The sequence below is a fragment of the Strix uralensis genome, chromosome Z (assembly GCF_047716275.1).
Source record: "Strix uralensis isolate ZFMK-TIS-50842 chromosome Z, bStrUra1, whole genome shotgun sequence".
NCBI classification, from domain to species: domain Eukaryota; kingdom Metazoa; phylum Chordata; class Aves; order Strigiformes; family Strigidae; genus Strix; species Strix uralensis.
Window position 1 is genome coordinate 16,365,622 of NC_134012.1, and position 12,200 is coordinate 16,377,821.

A 12,200-nucleotide genomic window follows, 5' to 3' on the forward strand; every position below is an offset into this window, starting at 1 on the left:
CAGTATGTCCCAGTGCCCCCTAGTATATCCCAATAACTCTTCTAGCACTCACCAAGATATCCCAGTATGTCCCAGTGCCCTGCAGTACGTCCCAGTAACCCTTCCAGTGCCCCCAGTATGTCCCAGTGCCCCCCAGTATATCCCAGTGACCCTCCTAGCACTCGCTAAGATATCCCAGTATGTCCCAGTGCCCTGCAGTACATACCAGTAACACCCCCAGGGCGCACCAGTATGTCCCAGTGCCCCCCAGTACATCTCAGCGACCCTCCCAGTGCCCCCCAGCATGTGCCAGTGACTCTTCTAGCACTCCCCAATATATCCCAGTATGTCCCAGTGCCCTGCAGTACGTACCAGTAACCCTCCCAGAGTCCCCCACTGTCTCAGTGCCCCTCAGTATATCTTGTCGACCCTCTCAGTGCCCCCCAGTATGTGCCAGTCACTCTCCTAGAGCTCCCCAATATATCCCATTATGTCTCAGTGCCCTGCAGTACGTCCCAGTAACCTTCCCAGTGCGCCCTGCTATGTCCCAGTACCCTCCGGTACATCTCAGTGACCCTCCCAGTGCCCCTCAGTACGTGCCAGTGACCTTTCTAGTGCTCCCCAATATATCCCAGTATGTCCCAGTGCCCCCCACTATGTCCCAGTGACCCTCTTAGCGCTCCCTAATATATCCCAGTATGTCCAGGGTCCCTACAACACATCTCAGTAACCCTCCCAATGCCCCCAGTATGTCCCAGTGACCCTCCTAGCACTCCCCAATATATCCCAGTATGTCCCAGTGCCCTGCAGTACGTCCCAGTAACCCTCCCAGTGCACCCCACTATGTACCAGTGACCTTCCTAGCGCTCCCCAATATATCCCAGTATGCCCTGCTGCCCCCCAGTATGTCCCAGTGCCCCCCAATCTATCCTAACAACCTTCCCATTGCCCCCCAGTATGTCCCAGTGCCCTGCAGTATGTCCCAGTGCCCCTCCCAGTGTGCCCTGCTATGTCCCAATACCCCCCAGTACATCTCAACGACCCTCCCAGTGCCCCCCAGTATGTGCCAGTGACCTTCCTAGTGCTCCCCAATATATGCCAGTATGTCCCAGTGCCGCCAGTATGTCCCAATGACCCTCTTAGCTCTCCCTAATATATCCCAGTATGTCCCACTGCTTTGCAGTATGTCCCAGTAACCCTCTCAGTGCCCCCTACTATGTACCAGTGACCTTCCTAGATCTCCCCAATATATCCCAGTATTTCCCGCTGCCCCCCAGTATCTCCCATTGCCCCCCCAGTCCATCCTTGAAACCTTCCCAGTGACCCCCAGTTTGTCCCACTGCCACCCAGCACTCACAGCCAGCAGCAGGTCCAGCTCAGCACACAGCAGCAGGACATCGGTGGTGACAGTGGCCACATGGGGGATTTGGGGACCCCTCACCCCCGGGGGGAAGCTCAGCCCCTTCCCTGTCTCCTCCATGTACCCCAACAGCCACAGCAACCCCCGGCCCCCCCTGCAGGGGAGGGGCACGGTCACTGGGGAGGATTTGGGTTACAGGCAGGGGTGGGCAGGGGGAATTGGGGTGTCCCGGGGGGGGAATTGGGGTCCTACAACAGAATATTGGGGTGCTGTAATGGGATACTGGGGTGCTATAGGGGATATTGGGGTGATGGGGGGGATTGGGGTCCTATAGCAAAATACTGGGATGCTAGAGAGGGATATTGGGGTTCTGTGGGGGATATTGGGGTGATACGGGCGGATTGGGGTCCTTGAGGTTTTGGGGTGCCAGTGCGGGTTTTGGGGTACCTGCAAGGTGTCAACGGTGCCGCGGCAGACAGGGTTCCCGAAGCGGACGGCGCGGCAGTGCCGGGGGAGCCAGGCTGCAGCAGGTTCCAGCCGTACTTCTCCAGGGTGCTGAGTGCCGTCCACAGCCCCCCCAAACCCTGCGGCTGCCCCCCGGCACCTGGGGGGAACAGGGAGGGTCAGGGGGAGCCCCCAAACCCCCACCACACCCCCACATCCCCCCACTCCCCCTCCCACCACCCCCAACACCCCATTCCCCCATATTTTGGGTGCCCCCCCCCCATTTTGGGTGCCCCCTCGTAATTTTGGGTGTCCCCCTCCTGCATTTTGGGCCTCCCCTGTACCAGGCACAGGTTGTCGCACAGCAGCGGGGCCCCGTCCAGGTGCTGACACTTGTCTCGGTGGGGCCAGGGGACCCCCAAAATCGGGCTCAGCTCGGCCGGCATCGCCTCCCCGGGGTCCCGGGTCAGAGCTGCCTCCAGTGCCGCATGCAGCGCCCCGAGATCGGGCAGGGGGGACGCTCGCTGCTCCCTGGGGTTCAGGGGGACTCCTCTGGGTCGGGGGGTGCCCTCTCAGAGCAGTCCATGATGGGGGGCACCCCTGGGAGGACCCCGCGGTGTGGAGGGAGCCCTCAGGATCTCGGGGGACCCCTCAGAGGCCTCTGGGATGGGGGGGGGGGCCCGGGATGTGGGGGGAGCCCCCTCTGCTGGGACGGGGGCACTGGGCTCGGCCTCTTCCACCATCACCTGAGGGGTGAGAAACGAGGAGAAAAAGGGAAATGGGGGGGGGGGGGTCATGGCGAAAATAATGAGTTAACGGGGCAGCGGTGTCACTAATGGGGGTGCACCCCTCACCTGGGGTCCCCGAGGGGTGGTCCTGCCCCCCAAAACCCCCCTGCTGGGGGGGATCCCAGTGGGCAGGGGCGTCCCTCTCCCCACCCTGTCAGGGGGGTCCCGTCCCCCGCTACCAAGTGCCCTGTCAGGGGGGTCCCCGGGGGGGGGAACGGGGGTGTGTGAGGGTCCGGGGGTACCAGGGAGAACTTGGGGACCCCCGTCCCCAGCGCGGGGGGTGCCGTGGGGAGGGGGCACCCAGCGGGGAGCCCTGCCTACCTCAGGGGCTGGCGGGGAGAGTAGGAGGAAGAGGAGGAGGAAGAGGAGGCAGCGGCGCCCACCCCAACCAGTGCCGCCTCCAAAATAGCGGTGGCAGCGGCAGCGGCTGAGGGGAGGAAAGCGCCTTCCCGCCCTGCGGCCCTCACGCCGCGCCGGCCCCGCCCCCGAGTGGGCTGCCCTCACCCGACATGGCGGCCGCGGCGTCGCTCCGCGCCCCTCCTCTGTGTCCTGCGCATACGGCCCACTGGCCCCGCCCCCTCAGTGGCAATGCCCACACTCCCCATGGTGGCTGCGGCGTCACTCCGCACCCCTCCTCCGTGTCCTGCGCATACGCCCCACTGGCCCCGCCCCCACCCTGGCAATGCCCACACTCGCCATGGCGGACCCCGCTCCCCTCAGGGCCACCATGACGGTGGTGGCGGCCCCGTGGCAGTGGCCGCTCCTCCGGGCCCTGCGGGCTCAGGTGAGGCGGGAAGGCGGGTAGGGGGGGACCTGGGGTGGGGGGGACCTCGGGGGTGGCGTCACGTCCGCGTCGTGGCCTCACCCCGCCCGGGGGGTGTGAACCCGGCGGCTCTGGGAGGGGTTGGGGTCCTCCCTCCCCTCTTCCCCTTTCCCCTCCTCTCTTCCCCTCCCCCACCCTTCCTGGGGGGCACCGGGGGCCGGGACGTTCCGGCGAGCGCCCCGATGGCAGATTCTGCCCCCCTCCCCCCCCGCCGCGGCCCCAGGGCCTGGCAGGCGGAGGGCCCAGCTGGCGAGTGGGGCCCTGGCAGCGGGGCCCGGGGAGGCGGCGTCGGCTGCAGAGCTCGCAGGAGGCGCAGCAGTGGCCGACGGGCCTGGGGCGGCAGCTGCGGGCGAAGGGGAGAGCAGGGCCGCCAGCCCGGGGGGACCGGCCCGGGGCGGGGGGTCCGGGCCGCGCTGAGCAGGGCCTCGGCGGTGGCCATCGATAAGGGGGGGGCGACCGCGCGGCCCCAGCGGGCGCTGCCAGGGGCGGGAGGACACCGAGCCCAGAGCTTGGGGGAGGCACTGGGAGCCGCCCGGCCCGGCCTGGCGTGCTGGGCTCTGCCGCGGCCCCCCCAAGCCTCCCGTGAGGGCTCCGCCGCGCTGCAGGAGTGGGGCCTGGCTGGCGAACGCCGTTGTGCGTCCGCGGGAGCAGGGGCCGGCCTGGAGGCAGGAGCCGAGCCGGCGGGGGCGGCTTGGGGCGGCCCCGGGCAGGGGCGGGCAGCCCGGGCCTGGTTCGCCTGGGCCCAGGAATGCTGGCAGGAGGAGGGTGCCCGAGCTGGGCACAGGGGCGGGGCAGGCCCGGCCCAGCCCGGAGCCCGACGGTGCGCCCAGCACTGCTGCCAGGTCATCCTGCTTCTGCTGCCCGTGCGTGTCTGCTGCAGGCGAGCAGGAATCTGCAGCGGCTGAGCGGGACTGGGGTTGGAACTAACTGTACTTGCTAAATAGTGAAAAGCAGTTTTGAAAACTCGTTTCTCCAACTTCGAGGGCCCGCTGGACTTCCAGTCCGCTGGAAATAGAGTTTTGGGGTCCATAGTGGCCGTGGGCCGGGCACGGCTGTCTGGGCCTGTCTGCTCATTCTGCTGCCATCGCTGCCAGAGCTGAGCAGGGAGCGCTATGTGTAAAAGAAACCCTGTCTCAAGTTCTTTAATAATAGGTAAGGTGAAGCTTCCCTGTGTCATAACAGCTTCTTGTTGGCCGTATCGGCAGCACTGGGGAATGTGCTGTGCTTGGGCTGTGAAGACTCAGAGAAAAGCTGGTGTGGGAGAAGCCAAGTCTGTTACAAGCTGCATTCGCTCGTCTTTGTTCTCTTTATCCACCCAGGTGCTGCAGTACCAGACTCGGTGTCAAGAGCTGGAGCAGCAGCTGGGAGCAGGAGGGGTGAGTGTGGAGGTTGCTGACTACAGATAGTGTGCGTAGCATTTGTGCACACAGACAAAAAGCTCCTGAAAACAGTGACAGAGGAAACCAAAGTTTCCCTACCTGGGGATTTAGAGAAGCGCTGTAAGTTTGCCCGTCAGTGTTTTGTCCCATTGCCATTCTTAGAGCAGCCAGTAGTCTCAGAAATGCCAGTCCAGAAAAGCCGTTGAAGAAGGATTTCAATTTTGTGGAAGAGTGCTTTACTGCCAGAGTGACATTTGTCCTAGGTCTCAGGAGAAGGCTGTACTGCCTGTTACATTATATGGCTGTCTCTGAAAAAGAGTGGGCTGAAACACAGCATTTTGGAAGGCAAGAATGGTGGCGTTCAACACACAGAGCCGGCCCTCTGCTTTTCTTTCTGCTTGACAGCTAAAGTAAACCTAGGAGACAAAGGATAGGAGAGTATTCCCAGGCTTCAAGTCTAAGTGAGCACTCACAGTGATGAGCTAAGGGTACCCAGCTGTGAGAGTGTGACAGTGGGAGGCTGAGAAGAGCCACTCCCACTGAGTAACACCCTTCCCCTGCCTTCCCCTCCATGGTCAGGAAGCCACGAGCTCCTGAGGTGCCAAAGAAACGGAGGGGAAAGCGGTGGATGCTAACAGTAGTGAAGGGAACACAAGAATTTGACTAAACATTTCCTTTCTTCTTAAGGGATCCCTTCCAGGCAGGGGGGAAGCCACAGAAGACCACAGCCTGGAGAAAGCACTGCTTCAGCTGGAAGAGGAGCATCAAAGGTAAAGGGAAGAAGTGTTACCTTACATTTGGTATTCTGGATGCTTATGGAAGTGAGGGAAAACCTGTTGGGTTCTACCTGGTCTCCCCAAGGGAAGCAGTTGGGCAAGTTGTTTAGAAAGGAGAAAGGTCCACAGACTGTTCTGTGGTGCAGTAGTAGTGTTGGGTGCTGAATTGCTCTGTTTTAAGCAGGGGGTTGCTCTGGGTGACCTCCAAATGTCCTTTTCCAGCCTAAATTATTCTATGATTCAGTAGGTGAGCTACTCAGCAGAGCCCCATTTTAGGTTGAGAATCAAGCCCTGACATGCTGAACATTTTGTGGCGCATGAGTTTTCCTGTTTGATTCTCCCCGAATAGCACACCCCGTGCTTATAACAGAGTCCCCAGTAGAGCACTTGCACCACAGGCATCTTCTGCCACATTTCTTTCTTTGCTTTTCTTTTTACCTCTGTCCAGGAGATGAACTGTGTGTGCTGTGTTACGTATGTTGCAAACTAAGGTGGGAGAAACACGACTCATGTTTTGATCCAGAAACTGAGTTTTGTGCTTGTTCACAGGGTAGCAGTTCTTTAAATTTTGTTCTTGAAACGTTTCCTGGGTGGGATGTCAGTCTGTGGCCCCAAAGTCATAAGCCTGCAGTGCCTGGCTCTTCAATTTTCAGTGGAAAGTTTCATATAAAGCTGTTTCCCCTACGTATATGGTGCTGTCTTTGTGGTGTGCACTTTACTGGGTCAGCAAGGTGGGGTCTTTGCTACAGGTCTTACCCAGTCTATCGTAAAGACAGGGAGAGGCTTAAGGAGAAGGTGAGGGCAGTGGTGGGTACAATCATTGCAAGGGAAGAGGACATAGAAACTGAGGAGAGTGGAGGAAGAGAGGTGGTCAGGACAAGGATGGAGAAAGGTGGTGCACCCAGTGATCAGAGAGCACGAAGGGAAGGCAAGACATTAGCTGTGGGCATCATCAAAGGAAGGGGGAACGAAACTGTAGATGGAAATTGAAGGCTCAGAGCAAGGAGAAGCAAATGAGTGTGCCATCACAGAGAGATCTTAGTTAATCCTAGAAGGCACTTTTACTGCCTCTCAGTTTGACAACAGTCAGTGTTGAAGGAGTTGGAAAGTCACGGGGGTGCTGCCTGTGGACAGCAGTTGTTCTGTGACCTCATTGCTGTTTCTCCCTTTCCAAGGTGTGAGCATCTGGCAGACGTGAACACTCTCCTGCGGGAGCACCTCGATAAAGCCAGTGAGGTTAATTCAGCCCTTAAAAAAGATGTTGAGAAACTGACGGCAGATTGGATGGGAGCCCGGGAGGAGCTGGAATTGAAGGAGAGCGAATGGTGCAGTGAACGTGAGGTAGGGATAAGGCTGTGGGAATGTCAGACGTGATGCCAGAGGGGAATGAGAATGCATTTTATTTCTGGCACAGGCGACTTGCTGTGTGAAAGTTGTGGCTCCGTTGAGGCTGTGTTGGTGCTGACTGGCAGGAGGCAGGGGCGTGAGATGGAGGAGTGTCAGCAGACTGTGTGGATGGGAAATACTCCCCTGCTGTGACCACACTGCTCGGTCTTAAAGGCAAACGCTTGCTGTTGCTGGATGCTGTAGGGCAGTCCCACATGAACGGTCGTTGTTTCAAGGGTTCCTAAATCGCCATCTACAGCAGTGCAGAGCAGAGAGGTCTGTGTGTTTTCAGACTCAGAGTAGCCAACAGCAGAAGAGGACAGGCCTCCCTTACCAGTAGCCTGTTGTAAGCAAATCTGACACTGGTCTTGGAGGGGCTTGTTTTTGTCTTCTTCCACCAAGACTGTTCGACACCTCTGCGAGGCGAGATGATGAATCGTGGTCAGTTTGCTTTGCTGATCCCCACTCCTGCAGGAGAAGTGTGGATGTTCCCTTCTCTGAAGTCAGGTGGCAGGCCCACTGAGGATGCTTCTGTGGTACCTCTTCAGCCCTTGATGCCCCTGTTGGAATTGTTATTAAAGGAGACCTGGTGATGATGGTTGTGCTCTCTCCTATCTGAAAGACTTGTACAGTGACAGCAGAGGCTGAATTGGCATTTCTTGTTGTCTTTGCCTGTTTAGCTTTCTGACAGCTACTTAAGGGGTGAACGTAACCATCTGCTCAGCCTGTGGCACCAGGTGGTAACCTTCCGCCGTCATTTCCTGGACATGAAGACTGCCACTGACCGGTGAGTAGAAGTTCAGGCTGGACCTCTTGCAGAAAAAATGTAGCTTCCCTTCACAGCTGCTTTTTGAGCCTTGGTGTTACTTTAGCTGCAGCTAAAGGTAGGATTTCTCCTTTGGCAGTCTGAAGCAATGCCATTAAGCATGCTTTTGGCTATTTTCAGAATAATATTTTTTGAGCTGGTTTTCAGAGGACACCGCAGGGCTCAGGCTATAAGCAGTGTGGAGGCCCTGAAGAGATGAACTGACTCTGTTGATGTTTGGGCGTATTAACACAGACAGGGGCACATGCGGACACCTTGGAAGAGACTCACCAAAGCTGTGCGTGCAGCACGTAGAGCGGTCCCTTTCACAGAGTGATTAACATCTGCCTTAAATCTCACTGGCTTTCTTTTCTCACTGCCCCTGAGGGAAAGGTCATTCATGAATATTATCTTTTTTTTCCTTCTCATTTCCAGCTTACATTTATTCTGGTCAGTTTGTATCTGTTTATTCCTGTAGCAACATTGTTGATAGGAAGAATAGCTTCTTGACCCTGTTACTGCATTTATCCAATGTATTTTGCTTAGTTTGATACCTTCTTTTGATGACTGTTTTCTTGTTCTTGGTCTCTCTGAGGTTCCTTTCTCACAGCTGCCTTCTATGCAAACAAAACCAGCGTAGCCATAATAGTACATTCTTCTGTTGAAACTGCATGCAGTTTCAAACTGTGAGTTACTGTCAGCCATTTACCTTACTTGGCTGTAAGCTTTCCTTAATGTGCAGGGTATGCCCTGACCTACTAGTTCATTCTTGAAGCCTTTTGGCTGTTCCATACTTCTTATCTCTGAGGAGAAAATAGCCTCACTCCTCAAACTGTCAAATAGACCCATGGCTCAACTATCAAGATGTGTCCTGATCCCAAAGTGTCAGATGAATGATTTGTCCCCAGCAAAGATGTCATCTTTCCTGCCAGCTTTTACTGCTGCACAGTTAACGTGCTTCAGAAGTGAGTCAGCTGATAAAGATGGTGGTGTGAGTATGATCTCTTTCTTGATCCTTCTGCAGAGATTTGTCCGAGCTGAAGGCAGAGTCGATGAGGCTTTCTGGATCTGTACTTGTAAACTGCTCCCGCCTGAACTCTGGTGTGCAGCTCTGGGAGCCCGTCAGTCTGGGCAGACCTGTCCTAAAGGATCAGGCACAGCAGCAAGCGGGACAGGAAACAAGCCAGAAGACTTGGGAAGTGATGCACTTACAAGTCAAGGGGGACCTGGAGAAGAAGGAGCTTCAGGACAGGTAAGTGTGTTTTAAACTTTGCTTTTACCAACATTACCTTTTGTGGCTGCTTCTTGGATTCGTAGATGGGCTGTGTTCACGTTTAAAACACACCCATTCTGCACAGCCTTGTTTCTGTCCCTGTCAACAGCACGGATAGAAAAACACGTCTGACCGACAGAAGCTTTTGTAAGACAAGACTGGAAAAGAGATCACAGTGTATTACAGTGTTTTTGCTGTTACCTGGTTCTTGGTGAGAAGTTGAGACCAGCATAAAGAGAGCTGTGTCTCTTGTACAGCCCTTTTGCTACCCAGGGCTGTGCAAAGGAGTTGGGAGGAATTTGCCCAGGGCCATCCTAAGCCCCTCTGTACTGACAGTTCCTTACAAGACTGAGTGCAGAAGTCCTTTGGGGCAGGAAGGGCCATTTTGCAACATCAGGCATATTAACCTGTAGAGACGAACGCTGCCTTTGCTGTATTTTATGGGCTGAGCTTTCTCTGCTGTGCTTCTGGGAGCTGCTTAGCTCTTCAGCGGGTGATGGTGTGCAATGCTTTTGGAATGGCACGTGGACCTTCTCTTCTCAGGGTGACGGAGCTCTCAGCCTTGCTCGTACAGTCTCAGAAGCAGAACAAGGAGAAGGAGAAGACTGTGAAAACACTTAACGCCACTGTGGAGATTCTAGTATGTTTTACCTTTATTTGGGAGATGGCCCAATGGCTGTTCTCCAGCTTTAGCACGAAGGGGTGTGGTTTCCTCAAGAGAAAGAGTGGTGAGGACGCTGATGTGTGGGAGCATCAGGCATGTGTGAGTCAGCCCAGGTGCCAGGTGCAGGCAGTGGCGGGGAACTGCAGACAGTTCCAGGGGTTGCACCAGTGCTATTCTGCCTGTGACTAAATCTCCAGGGATCAAAGTTCCTTGGAATTAACAGCTTCATAGCAGCCTGTGAAAATCAGCTGTTGGTCTTTCTCTTCTTAGTTTTAGCAAAGAAGGAATTCAACAGATGTGGGAAGGAATATACTGGAATCACTAGGGCTGAGGCTTATCAGCACGACGATGCTGCTGAGGCTGGGAACACTGCAGAGGGGAGCAGCTCTTCCCTGCCCACCCTTTGCTTATTCTATTCTCAGGAATCAAGTCTGTTAGAGAAAGAATATGAAGCTTCATTGACTAAAAGTGTCAAAGAAGAGAATCTTTCCCTCCAAAAGCTGATAAAAGATATAACAGAGGTGAGTACAGAGTTGGGACCACATCCCTGTAGTTTGATTTAAAAGTACTTGAGGAAGGCAAACAACTAGCCCAGGGAATAGATATATGTGTTTTATACTGTCTGTGTTAACTGCTACTGGCTGTTTAATTATTATACCACTTTTCTGACATAAAACCTGTTATAACTTCTGAGTTGGCTGTCCTGTGACACTTGAGCTAAGTCACTAGAAGTTTCAGTACCTTTGCCTTTCCCGTAAGGTCTCTATTTGACTATGCTTTCTGAGTTGGCTACTTGACATTTGTGTTCTAGTGTTGCCTGGAGGCTTCTCCCACCTCCTTGAGCAATGACTCTGTTGTTCTTTAGATTTTTATAAAAGGTCACTGACTGAATCAGTGCACATGCCAACTCTGCTCCTTTCACTCTGCATTCACTGACCATTATTATTTCCCCAGAATTGCAACTGATCTAACTGTTTAGGGCCAACTTTAGCTTAGTCCTAAACCTCACTCTAGGGAGGGGGGTTTAATCATCAGATCTTTTACACAGCTTCTCACAAAGTCAGTTCTTTCCCCTTATGTAGTCATTTTTATCTTCTTGTGCTACTGCTCAGAATAAACATTAGCTTTTTCATTGCTGTTTTCCAGTATTCATCAGCTTCCTTCTTCCCTGGGTAGCATTAATATTTCCTTTCATTGCTATTTCCAGTGTTGACCCAGTGTTGACAGTGCTCCTCGTCTCTGTGGCTCTAAGAAGCTGAAGGAGACTAAAATCATTCATGAGAGCTTCAAGAAACTGAGCATTCAGGCAGCCTCCAGCCACTTCACAGTTGTTTCTTCTTGTTTGTAGTAGCTGTGTTCAGAAACCCCTGGAGCACTTGTGACTGCAGGGACAAAACTTCTTTGTTGACTGAAGAAATGAAAGAATTGAGTTTTTAATGGTTTTCTAGGGTGAAGTGGGGGAAAAGGAGAAATAGACAAAGAAAATCAAGTAGAATGAGCAGAGAGTAACAGCTTGATATGGGCTTTCAGGTGGTGTTAGATGAATGTGACAGCGTGGTCACTGACAGCTCCCAGCAGGCAGAGTCTGGCAACATCCTCTCTTGTCTGAGTTCTGTTGATACAGAGCGTGCCTTTGTATTGGTTCAAGGAGGAGAGGAGCAGCACAGGTGAGAATTTCTCCTTGTCTTCACCACTGGCCACAGGCTCAGCTGCTAATGCCTTGCTTATCTTGAATCCTTTCCATTCACTTAGCCAGTTTCTTTCTAGCCATCCTACTCTTGGTACTATATCGCCTCACCAGTCTCACCAGCTCTGTGTTCTGCTGCTTTTCTCTCTTTGATCTCCACCCCCTCATCACAACTTTTGCCTTCAGGTCAGCTGTCTTGCTGCTTGCTTCTCTCACAGCTATCAGGAGCCATCTTCCCTGCTCCTTATTGCTTGTTTGTGCTTTTCCCTGCCCATTCCTTGCAGGCCCTAGAAGAAGAGCTCTCTGCCAGGCAGGACTCTATCAGTTTCCTGCTGCACCAGCACAGGCAGCAGGAAGAGAAGTGCAGGAAGCTGCAGCAAAGCCTCGAGCAACTGGAGCAGGAATGCCAGATGGCCAGCAGCCACCAGCAGCACCTGCAGTCTCTGGTAGAAGCACTCAGAAGGTGAGTGTTCCCTCCTCCTCCTGCATTCTGGAGGCAGTCTGCTTCCAGTTCTGGCAGTTCAGAGGTGTTATGGGCAAAGAATTCGCCTGCCCTCCCTGTGTATGCCCCTGTTTGGCACTTCAGCATCCTCCTGTCACTGCTTTTCCTGCTCTACTGTGAATCCTAAGGCTGTCTTGGAGACTCAGAGCGATGTTGGAATACAAGACGCCTCCCTCTCGACGTTCTGCTTCTCTGAATTCTGTTCTTTGGGGGCCCTTTGCTAGCCATGGCTTCTCGGTGAACGAAGGCAAAAGCCTGCCTGCCTTCCTCTGTCCCTCTCCAGTGACCTTGTGAGGGGAAGGGCAAGTTCTTCCTTACTGTGCTGCCCACAGCG

The 12,200-nt window shown here is 54.6% G+C and overlaps 1 pseudogene; it reads left to right on the forward strand.

The window, feature by feature from the left end:
* The first annotated feature begins 3,279 nt into the window (after positions 1-3,279).
* The window catches only part of LOC141937772 (uncharacterized), a 29,108-nt pseudogene continuing 20,187 nt past the window's right edge, over positions 3,280-12,200 (forward strand).